The 13,021-nt window shown below is 43.8% G+C and overlaps 1 pseudogene; it reads left to right on the plus strand.

Annotated features, from left to right (window-relative positions):
- The first annotated feature begins 2,396 nt into the window (after positions 1-2,396).
- LOC103217343 (small ribosomal subunit protein uS2 pseudogene) lies at positions 2,397-9,358 on the plus strand (annotated as a pseudogene).
- The last annotated feature ends 3,663 nt before the right edge of the window (positions 9,359-13,021 follow it).

The raw sequence follows: 13,021 nt of genomic DNA on the forward strand, positions 1-13,021 counted from the left end.
GGGGGACCCGAGAGAACCATAGGCAGAGCCTTCTGAAACAGAAGAGTCACACGCAAGGATGACTCTGAACATTCCCCCTTTCAACAAAGCGATATGGGCTCATTAAATAACATTTGGAAAACACAGTAAAGTTAATTAAAGAAAATATCCCAGTCATAGTCCTGTTATCCAAACACTAGTATTACTCACTTTTTAAGATCTTCTGGAGATTTTTTCTGTGTAGGGTTTTTGTTTTGTTTTGTTTTGTTTTTTAAATCTTAGCTGTAATCATGTCTACAATTTCATATCCTGCTTTTCCTACTTACTATATTGTGTTTTCTTCTGTCATTACTCACTTTAGTTTATTGTAATGAGTGCATCAAATGTCATCGTGTGAATTTGTCAAAGTTTATTTAACCATTGCCCTAGAGTTGGACATTTAGATTACTTTCAATGTTTTGCTGTTATTGATTTTTGTTATTATAAATGATATTATAATGCATATGTGCACATAAACCATTTTTTGGCATTTAGGGTTATTTCTTAAGACAGAGTCTCAGAAGTGAAGTTATAGAGTTAACAAATATGAACACTTCTCAGAGTTTTACATTCATACTGCCAAATTCCTCCCCAAAGGGCACTGTATTAATGTATACTGTGATTAGCAATGCTTAAAAATGTGAGCTTTGCAATGGCTTAAACCACACTGGCTAGTATTACTAAAAAAAAATTGTTTTTGCTAATTTAATAGGTAAAAAGTGAGCTTGATTTTTTAAGGTAAACTTTATAGTGAATTTTATCATGCATTCAGAAAAGTACACAAATCACGAGTGAATTTTTACAAAGTGAACACCCCTGAGTAACCAGCACCCAGATCAAGAAACAGAACCCTGGAGGCCACTGTTGTGGCCCTGTTCCCCCTCCTCTACTCCACCCAAGGGTCATCGTTGTTCTGACTTCTCCCACCACAGGCTAGTTTTGGAAAGTGTCATTGTTCTAATTTTCATTTCCTGAATTACTAGCGGAGCTAACCGCCGGCCACACCTTAGTGGATGAGCTTTAGTTCCTCTTTCGTAAATTGTCTTTTTAAGCTCTTTGTCTAGGAAACAGTTGATTCTTAAACAATTTCCCAATGTCGAGTTTGGCTAAAGGTGGAGTGTAGTCATCGTGACATTGTTTGAAACTGGAGAAGCATGTCGTATGTGTGTATATGTGTGCATGTTTTTTGTTCTCGTGATCTCATCCTGACAATGTAGTAGTCCCCCCATCCAAAGTTTCACTTTCCATGGTTTCAGTTACCCATGATCAACTTTGGTCTGAAAATATTAAATGGAAACACCAGAAATAAACAATTCCTAAGTTTTCAGTTCACACTGTTTTGGGTAGCATGATTAAATCCCACAGTGCCCCACTCTGTCCCTCCTGGAGGTGACTTACCCCTTTGTCCAGCATCTTGGCGCCATAGATGCTCCCTGCCCGTGGTTGCTCCATAGCCCTCTTGGCAGTATCACTATGCCTGTGTTCCAGTAACTCTTACTTTACTTAATTGTTCTATCTTATTATTAGTTACTGTTGTTAATCTCTTACTGTGTCTAACTTATTAATTAAGCTCTATCATAAGTAGGTATATATAGGAAAAAACGTAGTCTATGTAGGGTTCAGTACTATCTGTAGTTTCAGGCAAATACTGAGGGTCTTGGGGTGAATCCCCCCCATGAGGGGGGCAGACGTACTCCTCTTATTTATGCTTCTCCATTGCAAAGCAAGGTGGCATCTCTCTAGGCAACACCTGAAAGCCAGGGTAACTTTTTGGTGACAGAGCTGAGCCTAAATAGACTCTGCTGTTCTTCCAGTGTCTGTGAGAATTACAGAAATAGGTCACTGAACCTTTTTAAAAATAGAACTGACACATTTGGGGAAAGCATTTTTTCTGCTGAGATAGCACACAGTACAAGATGAAATGATCCCTAGAGGGTAGATGAATTTAGACATTTGGTATTAAAAATAAATAAATAGTCTTAATGACTCACAGGGAATATAGCACCTTTCACAAGAAAGGTCTCTAGACACTGTTACCTGAACAGACCACAATAAATTTCTAATAGACAAGGTACAAGCCATTGCCAGCCCCTGCCCACCCACACCTGGCAACAGCTTTTGATGGGAAGAGAAGGGCCACATCAGCTGTGGGCAGTTCCTTCAGCAATGCCAGATGTCCTGTCTCCCTGGGTGAGCTTGATCCCCTCTTAATTTCCTACAGAACCCACCAGCTCACCCTTGGACAGGCATATGGCTGCATAACAGGCAGGAAGGGGGAGGGTTACCTCACTGCCTGCGAGCATCTCCACTCCAGCTCTTCCAAGGCCTTGACTGATTTGGGGTGGGGCAGCCCCAGAATCCTTTACCCAAGGCTCCCCATGAGCTGTCTAGGACCCCGGAACTGCCTGTGCAGGGCCCTTTTCAACTTCCTCCTGAGCCATCTTCAGAAAGCTCCCTCTGGCTACTGCCCAGCCCCTCTTCACACCCCCCTGCTGCCTTCAGGAGCCCCACGAACCCACAGTGGAGCTCAAGTCTTCTTAAGAGATTCCCAAGGAACTCCCTCCCTTTCCATGCTGGGCTCTGCTACTGAGATGAGCAAGGTCTGCCAGCTGGAAGGCAGGACCTCGGGGTACTGCGGGGAAGATGCTTTGATTCAGCCCAAGAATGGCAGGAGAATACCAAGAGGGATTGGCTGTCCCAGGAGTGGGGTGTGAATAGAAGCAAGGGGTGAAGCAGAGTGGGGGCAGGGCCACTTGCTTTTTAGGAAGCGTGGGCAGCAGGGAGAAAGGCACAGGGCTGTCACTACCTAGGTATCAGAGCAGTGACCCTGGGAAAGTGGGAAATAGGAGGGGACAGTTCAGGTATAAGACATTCTTCAGAAGTAGAACCCACTGAAGATTTGGTGACATAGAGTTGGCACCAAGGGAAAGATGAGTCACAGATGCCATGCAGCACCTTCTAACAAGAACGCAGCTCCTTTCATGATACGCGTTTCCATTCCATAGGAGTGTACTGAGTGCTTACTTTGTGGCAGATATTGCTGTAGACTCTAGAAATGACACGTGGCTACTACCCCAAGGGAGTTTTAATTCTGTTGAGTGAAAGACAGGCAATGTAGACAACAAAGTAAACAAATAAAAAAGATGATTTCCCATGGTGACAGAGGCTCTTGGAAAATAATTTGGGCTGGGGGAATTGTGTGATCAGGGAGGAATTTTCAGAGAAAATGACATCAGAGCTGGATAGAAAGAAGGGGCCAGTCCAGGAGAAGCCAGGGCAACAACATTCTAGGTAAATAAAAGAGCCTCTGCAAAATGCCCCAAGGTAGCATCAACCTTGGCACATTTGAGGAACAGAAAGAGGACCAGTGTGGCATGACAAAAAGAGTTTTGCAAGACTAAATTGTTTTCTGACCTCTTGCAGAGCTGCCGTTGAAGTCTTACTAACTTAGAGTTTCACCTCTGGTTTCTAGACACTACAAGCCCTTCCCGTTTCTCTTTTCTCTTTCTCTCCAGACCAGCTACAGCAAGGAGTGAGATCAGTACCTTAAGACCCAATGTAGGACTTAAGAAAGGACTGGAACCAGTTCAGTCCTCCCAGAAGCCAAATGGGGAGGGGGTCCTGAGGCCAGTCTGGCTCCTTTTTTCAAGAATGTGGTTCTTAACCACCTTTGAGCTATGAACTCCTTTAGCAATCTGATGCAAGCTGGAAAAAATACGCATACACATAATTTTGTACACAACTTCAGAGAAAGCACATTGTAGACCCTCTCCTAAGGTCGCTACTTTGGCAGTTCTTTCTAAGCCGGTTCATTTTCTCATTAAGGCTGTGTCCTTTTCACAGAAGAGAGTATATGTGGAAAAACAAAAACAAAAACAAAACACCTTATAAACAGCAAATCAACCTATTAATACAGCCTATAAATTCAAAGTCTTGTAAGATATAGAATAGATTGGCCAGGTGTGGTGGCTCACGCCTGTAATCCCAGCACTTTGGGAAGCTGAGGTGGGAGGATCACGAGGTCAGGGGTTTGAGACCAGCCTGACCAACATGGTGAAACCCCATCTCTACTAAAAAAACAAAAATTAGCCGGGCGTGGTGGTGTGCACCTGTAATCCGAGCTACTGAGGAGGCTGAGGCCGGAGAATCACTTGAACCCAGGAAACGGAGGTTGCAGTGAGCCGAGATTGTGCCATTGCACTCCAGCCTGGGCGACAGAGTGAGACTCCGTTTCCTGGGGAAAAAAAAAAAAAAAAAAAGAATAGATCTTCCATAGAGATGCATCCACATATAAAATATAACTATAATAATGGTAAAAACATATTTACAGTGTTTTTACTTTGCAGCACACATATATCATTCTATCCCATTGAAATCCTTGGCATATGGTTAGGGAAGGCATTGTCCCATTTTATAGATGAGGACACTGAAGAAGAGAGGGCTAGGTGGCATGCCTGTAATGACAGGGCCGGGTGGCAGCAGCACTGGGACAGGAACCAAGGTCTTGTCACTCCGAGGCCCAGGCTCCCCAAGAGGCAATGCCGTCTGCACTTCTCTTTGATTGCTCTCTCCCATGGCCTTAGGCAGAACCTGGGGGCGCTCACGGCAAAGGCAGTCTTTGTGCATGCACACTTGGCCCGCATCAGCCTCCTGGTGGGAAACACAGACACAGAGGAAATGATGTTTTCTAACACAGGGAAAGAAGCACAGGGCCTGCCTTCAGAAATCAAGGTTGCGTAGACAGAGGGGAACTTTTTACTAGGGCTTCCTCTTGGCCAATTAAACCTAATGACTCATTTCCTTTTTCTTCTGAAAACATACAGCATTTTCTCCTACCGTCCTGAAGGAGGAGAAACCTGGAAGAACGCCACCTAGTGGCCCAAACCTTCAAGATCGTGGCTCCTTCTCCACCTGCTACCCCGCCCCCACTTCATAGGCCACCTTGCCTATTAGAAAACTGGACCCATACCCCTCACCATGCAGCAAGATAATCTCAAATGGATCAGAAATCCAAACGTAAAAAAATGAAAACAAACAAGTATCAGAAGACACATCGGTGGACTTCTTTATACCCTGGGTGTGGGAAGTCTGTGATTCAAATCCCAGATGCAAACCAAAGGGCCTCTGGGTGCTTGCTCCTCCAGCTGAGAGAGGAGTTGGGGAGGAAAGGCGATGTGTGGGCAATCTTCTCCTCCGTGTGGCATCTGCCCCACCCCATTAGAGCTAAGTGACTGTCCCCAGCCTGGGCTCCTGGGATCAAGGGGAGGGAAACAGATTAAAAAAAACAATTAAACTGGCTGGGCCCACTGCCCCCTTTGCCTTCTGGACAGACAGGAAAAGAGGTCTCACTGCTGTGCCTCACAAAAAGGAAGACATTCAAGATATCAAGAGGCGTGGAGCTGGGCACAGTGGCGCCTACCTGTAATCCTAGCACTTTGGAAGGACAGGCAGGAGGATCCTTTGAGCCCAGGAGTTTGAGACCGGCCTGGGCAAAATATCGAGACTCTGTCTCTACAAAAAGTAAAATAAAATAATTAAAAATTAGCCGGGTGCAGCACTGTACCCCTGCAGTCTCAGCTACTCCGAAGGCTGAGACAGGAGAATCATCCGAGCCCAGGAGGTCGAGGCTGCAGTGAGCCAAGATCGCACCACTGCACTCCAGCCTGGGTAACAGTGGAAGACCTTGTCTCAAAAAAGAAAAAAAAGAAGTTTTGTTTTTTTTTTCAAATAAAAATTTTAAGAGAGGAATGGAAACCCAGTCCAAGCTCAGCCTGACACCAAAATGAATGCTTTTCTAATGAAAAATCAAATATTTCAATGAAATAAAAGAAAGTATTAATAAATTCAACAACTTTAAAAAAACCTGCTGCATAGCAAGAAAACTGGCACATTGTGAGAAATATTTGCAACATTTTCACAGAAACAGGTTAATCTGTAATATTAGGAATATAACAAATATTTAAATATTGAGGGGAAAAGGCCAAAACTTGATAGAAAATTAGGCAAAAGGCATGAACAAACAGTTCACACACACAGATACAAAAATATATAGATGGACCTTAAAATACAGAAAGATGTTCAGGTTCACTCATTATGTTATAAATATATATTAGAACCACATTGAGATACCAATCTTTATAAAATTGACAGAATTTCAGATATTTGACAGAGCACTCCATTGGCAAGGCTGTAATGATTCTCATAATCATTGGTGGGAATGCAAAATGATACAATCCCTGTGCAGGGAATTTGGAAATATCTCGCAAAACTATATATGCATTTACCCTTTGACTCAGTAATACTAACTCCAGGAATTTATCCTGAAAGTACGCTTCTACTTTCAACATATTTATAAGGTTGTTCACGGAGACATTACTTAAACAGCAAAATATTAGAAACAGCTTCATTCAATTAGGATAGTAATTGAATAAACCGTGATGCAGTCACACAATGGAGTACCACACAGCTGAAAAGCGTTGAGGAATATTTCTCTGAATTAACATGTAGTAATTTCCAGGATATATTAAGTGAAAAAATTGAAGTACTAAAGAATGGATATATTATGCTACTTTTTTTTTGTATTAGAAAGAGAAACACAGGAAGAATAAACCAAAAACAAGCAGTTGCCTAGAGGCGATTGGCAGGAATAGAGTGGAAGTAATAAGGATGTGAGTTTACCCTTTCGTATTAGTCTGTTCTCACACTGCTAATAAAGACATACCCGAGACTGAGTAATTTATAAAGGAAAGAGGGTTAATTGATTCATAATTCAGCATGGTTGGGGAGGCCTCAGGAAACTTACAATCATGGTGGAAGGGGAAGCAAACACGTCCTTCTTCACATGGTGGCAGGAAGGAGAAATGCCAAGCAAAAGGGGGAAAAGCCCCTTATAAAACCATCAGTCTCGTGAGAACTCACTCACTATCACGAGAACAGCAGCGTGGGTGTAGCCACCACAATGATTCAATTACCTCCCATCAGGCCCCTAGTACAACTCACAGGGATTATAGGAACTACAGTTCGAGAAGAGATTGGGTGAGGACACAGCCAAACCATATCAAATTCTGAGTGTAGTTTTTGATATATAGTTATACATAACTACATATATAATTAGATGTATACATATATATAGTTTTGACTTTTGAACCTTGTAACAGTTTTTCATATTTAATTTTTTTTTTTTTTTTTTTTGACAGAGTCTCACTCTGTCACCCAGGCTGGAGTGCAGTGGCATGATCTCAGCTCACTGCAACCTCCAACTCCTGGGTTCCAGTGATTCTCCTGTCTCAGCCTCCTGAGTAGCTGGGATTACGGGCACGTGCCACCATACCTGACTAATTTTTGTATTTTTAGTAGAGATGGGGTTTTGCCATGTTGGTCAAGCTGAGCTCAAACTCTTGACCTCAGGTGGTCTGCCCACCTTGGCTTCCCAAAGTGCTGGGATTATAGGTGTGAGCCACCATGCCTGGCCCATATTTAAACTTTTTTAAATTTTGAGAGATTTGTCAAAAAGAAAACCTTAAAATTAAATGCAAATATAAACAAATGAACTTAACTGCATATAAAATTAATAATAGAACCATACAGAAAAAAAAAAAAAAGGTTGGCATGACCTGTGAATACAGTATTCTGACTGTATACCCTTAACTGGATGTATTCTAAGAATAGTACTACAAAGAAGTCTTGAAATTTTCTTAGGCTTGATGTTGGAAATGGGCTTTTGCACTACCCAGAGAGGGGTCCATTCTGCCTTGTTCTGGATTCCTGTCTTAAATTAAAGGGAAACGTTCACAATTTCCAGAGCCCTTGATGTTCTGCCAATGAAGAAGGAGGACGTCCTTAAGTTCCTTGCAGCAGGAACCCACTTAGGTGGCACCAACCTTGACTTCCAAATGGAACAGTACATCTATAAAATGAAAAGTGATGGCATCTACATCCTAAAACTGAAGAAGACCTGGGAGAAGTTTCTGCTGGCAACTCATGCCATTGTTGCCATTGAAAACCCTGCTGATGTCAGTGTCATATCCTCCAGGAAAACTGGCCAGAAAGCCATGCTGTCATTTGCTGCTATCGCTGGAGCCACTCTTGTTGCTGGCCGCTTCACTCCTAGAACATTCTCTAACCAGATCCCGGCAGCGTTCTGGGAGTCACGGCTTCTTGTGGTTACTGACCCCAGGGCTGACCACCAGCCCCTCACAGAAGCGTCTTACGTTAACATACCTACCATTGCTCTGTGTCACACAGATTCTCCTATGCACTATGTGGACATTGCCATTCCATGCAACAACAAGGGAGCTCACTCAGGGGGTTTGACGTGGTGGATGCTGGCCTGGAAAGTCCTGCACATGCCTGGCACCATCTGTGAAAGGGAGGTCATGCCAGATCTCTGCTTCTACAGAGATCCTGAAGAGACTGTAAAGAAGAGCAGGCTGCTGCTGGAAAGGCAGTGACCAAGAGGAATTTCAGGAGGAATGAACTGCTGCAGCTCCTGAGTCCACTGCTATAAGCCTGAGGGTGCAGACTGGTCTGAAGGTGGCAGGTGCCCTCTGTGCTATTCAGCAGCTCCCTACTGAAGACTGGAGCGCTCTGCTTGCTACGGAAGACTGGTCTGCAGCTCCCACTGCTTAGGCCACTAAATGTATAGGAGCAACCACTGAATGGGCTTAAGCTATTTGTCCACAGGCTTTTAAACACCATGAAAAGAAGGCTGACAGAAATAAACACCAATTTATTTTAAAAAGGAAATGGTAGGCCAGGCGCCACGGCTCACACCTGAAATCCCAGCACTTTGGGAGGCCAAGGAGGGTGGATCACCTGAGATCGGGAGTTCGAGACCAGCCTGACCAACACGGAGAAACCCGTCTCCACAAAAAATACAAAATTAGCTGAACATTGTGGTGCATGCCTGTAATCAAAGCTACTCAGGAGGCTGAGGTGGGAGAATCACTTGAACCCGGGAGACGGAAGTTGTGGCAAGCCAAGATTGCACCATTGCACTCCAGCCTGGGCAACAAGAACAAAACTCTGTCTCAAAAAAAAAAAAAAGGAAATGGTATTGGAGCAGTCATTCTAAAAGTGTTTGGGGTGTATTGTAGGATAGAGCAAATGGTTAAATATATTGATGTTTCCTTTTTGCTAACAGGTGTGTCAAAATAAACTAAATGAATGAATGTATTGATGGTATTGGAAGTCAGAGTTCCCATTGTGGAGGAAGCAAAGATACAAATATGGAATGGAAAGATGAGGAGGAATCCTGTGGAGCTGGATTTTAATTGGAAGAAATTAAAAAAAAAAAAAAAAAAAACTAGTGTTCTAAAAGTATGCATTTCCTAGATCTGTCCACTGAAAGGGTTTACAAGCAATGGTATCCCAGTAGCAATGAGTAAACCTAGTGGCCAGAGCTTGATTTCTGAATGCCATTTTCCACTAAAAGAAACCTTGGAGAAATGGCTGATTCCAGACCTGGAGCAGGGAAAATATGAAGTGAGCCGCACAGTAAGGAAGTGCTCGAAGACGGATGGGGTTATGTCAAAAGGATACTGACATCAGCTTGGAGGAACTTCCACTAACCATATTTGGGACAATCTGACATCAAAAATAAGTTATTGTAGTAGATTATAATGCAGACCTCAGAAGGTTAGCCTCAAGGTACTGGGGGCCCTTCCATAGGGCTTCTTGACAGCATGGCAGCTGGCTTCCCCTAGAGCAAGCCGTGTGACAGCTCCTGAAATGAAAACCGTAGTGTTTTATATAACCTCATCTCAGAAGTGACAGTCTGTAACTTCTGACTTATTCTATTCTTTAGAAGCAAGTCACTAAGTCCAGCGCATACCTAAGGGGAGGGGGAACCCAAGAAGATAGGCACCAGGAGGTAGGGACCAATGGGGGGGCCATCTTAGAGGGCACTCACACCAAGTAATCAAGTATAACCACATCACCAGTAATGAAACAAATTGACATTATGTCCCTTTTGATACACCACAATGCGAAATACACAGTGATACAGATATAGTATTCTTGGAGGAAAAGGAAAGAAGAAACAAACAGACAAATCCAGAATGTGGGACACTCTGTAAGAGAACCAGTTTGAATTCTCAAAAAGTGTCAATATCATGAAAAAGATAAAATAATTGCTGTTAAGTTACAGAAGACTAAAGAGACATGACAAATCGTGAGATTTGTGATCCTTAAAAAGATTCAGGATCGGCCGGGCGCGGTGGCTCATGCCTGTAATCCCAGCACTTTGGGAGGCCGAGGCGGGCGGATCACGAGGTCAGGAGATCGAGACCATCCTGGCTAACACGGTGAAACCCCGTCTCTACTAAAAATGCAAAAAATTAGCCGGGCGAGGTGGCGGGCGCCTGTAGTCCCGGCTACCCGGGAGGCTGAGGCAGGAGAATGGCGTGAACCCGGGAGGCGGAGCTTGCAGTGAGCCGAGATCGCGCCACTGCACTCCAGCCTGGGCGACTGAGCCAGACTCCGTCTCAAAAAAAAAAAAAAAAAAAAAAGATTCAGGATCCACTGGGTGCTGTGGCTTATGCCTGTAATCCCAGCACTTTGGAAGGCTGAGGCAGGCGGATCACGAGTTCAGGAGATCAAGACCATTCTGGCTAACACAGTGAAACCCCGTCTCTACTAAAAATATTTTTTAAAATTAGCTGGGCGTGCTGGCGGGTGCCTTAATCCCAGCTACTCAGGAGACTGAGGCAGGAAAATTGCTTGAACCAGAGAGGCGGAGGTTGCAGTGCGCCTAGATTGTGCCACTGCACTCCAGCTTGGGTGACAAGAGCAAAACTCCATCTCAAAAAAAGAAAAAAAAAAGAGATTCAGGATCAAAAAACAAAAAGAGCTATAAAAGACATTCTTGAACCAATTTGAATATAGACTGCATATTAAACTATTAAGTATATGTTAAATTTGTTGGGTGTGATAGTGATATTACGCTTATGGAAGAGAATCCCTTTCTTCTAAGAGAAACATGCTGAAATATTTATGCGTCAAGTGTACAATATCTGCAAGTTATTTTCAAATAGTTCAGGAAAGCAAAACCAAAACAAAAAGACTCTAACGTATAAATACACATATGAGTGTGTATATATGTTTGGAAATGTGAAGGATATACTCACATTCATTGTCCTGTTCTTTCAATTTTTCCTTATTGAACTCTTTTTGTTTGTTTGTTTGTTTTGTTTGTTTTGAGACGGAGTTTCACTCTTGTTGCCCAGGCCAGAGTGCAATGGCACGATCTCGGCTCACCGCAACCTCTGCCTCCTGGGTTCAAGCGATTCCTGCTTCAGCTTCCCGAGTAGCTGGGATTACAGGCATGTGCCACCATGCCCACCTACTTTTTTGTACTTTTAGTAGAGACGTGGTTTCTCCATGTTGGTCAGGCTGGTCTCGAACTCCCGACCTCAGGTGATCTACCCGCCTCAGCCTCCCAAAGTGCTGGGATTACAGGCATGAGCCACCACGCCCGGCTTTTTCAATTTTTCTAAGTTTAAAGTTTTTCAGATAAAAGGTTGCCGAGGTGGAAGGTGGGAGTGGATATTGAGAATTTTAGGAATTTAACCAAATCTCTATGGGAAAGACCCTTGGTATGTGTTGGGCTGCCCTGAGGATTCCAGGGAGCCCACACATGGTCTCTTGGTGGTGCCCAGTGTACGTGCTGGGGATTCTCTGAGCCAGTGCTCACTCCATGTTGAGAGGTGAAAAGGCAATGTCTCAGTCTGTTTGTGCTGTAACAGAATACCTGAGACTAAGTGATATGTAATGAGCAGAACCTTATTTGCTTACAGTTCTGGGGGCTGGGAAGTCCAACTTCGAGGCACCAGCCAGTGAGCACCTTCTTGCTGCATCATCACATGGTGGAGAGCAGAAGGGCAAAAGGCAAAAGGGGGCCAAACTGGCCCTTTTATAACTGCATTAGTCATTAGGTCCCATTGTTAGCAATTACATTTCATCATGAATTTAGTAGACAAACATTCAAACCACAGGGAGTCAAAGCATACCTGGATTCTAATCCTTGCTCTGCCCCTTCCTGGCTGTGTGACTTTGGGTAAGTTATTAATCCTCTCTGACCCTCAGTTTCCTCAACTGTGAAGTGAGAGAGATCGTGCCTACTCGGCAGGATTGTTTAAGTGTGCTAAATAAATAGTACTTCCCTCACATTCCTTTCCTTGTACCACCTCCCAAATCACCAATTTATCCATTCATTAACTATTATTTTTCCTTTACAAGGAGCAAGGGATACAAATCTGAGTCAAGTTACTCTTTACTAACAAAAGATAAGCGCTGGGTGTTAAGGAGTGAGGAGTTGCCCAACAAGACTTCATAGAGGCTGGGCTATAGGGCAGAGTCTAGGATCGTGAGCTTGGTGGCCTGCACAGGTGATGGAAGAGGAGCCTAACCTGCAATGAGGGCCCTCAGGGGCAAAGGTAGTGGGTAGTTCAAGTGTCAGGAAGGTGACTGGACTGGGGGCGTTTGGCGAAGTGGGCAGGGCCAGGTTAGGAAATGGGTTGAGCCCCACATGAACAGTGTAGTTCCTTGTCTAGAATGACGGGGTGCCACTAAAAAATGCATTTCCAAAGATCACTTATTACTGACCATGACAAGCTTTGATGTTTGGTTCAGAAAATGCAGTAGGTGGAGCTCAGCTGTATTATACTGGTTTAAAACAACTACAACACTGGAATGGATAAATAGAAAGAAGCCATGGATCCTAAATTTTTCTGTGGTCTTTCTCACCACCTTCTTCCCAGACGGGGAGGAAGAAGCCTGGCTAGGGGATTAGGCCTGACAGAATAGGGCCGGCCTTTGAGAAGGGTGATATTTTTCAGGTAGAGGCACACAAAGAAAAAAATAAAGAGAGAAGGGAGGTATTGATTGCAGAATAAAGCTCTTCTGTCACCTGTTGTCACCATCTCCTTATGCAGCCTCTGTCCACAAGCACCTAATACCCTTACCACCACCCTAGACTAGATTGCAGGGACTACCCCTTCCTAAA

This window comes from Chlorocebus sabaeus, chromosome 10 (genome assembly GCF_047675955.1).
Source record: "Chlorocebus sabaeus isolate Y175 chromosome 10, mChlSab1.0.hap1, whole genome shotgun sequence".
In the NCBI taxonomy this organism is placed as follows: domain Eukaryota; kingdom Metazoa; phylum Chordata; class Mammalia; order Primates; family Cercopithecidae; genus Chlorocebus; species Chlorocebus sabaeus.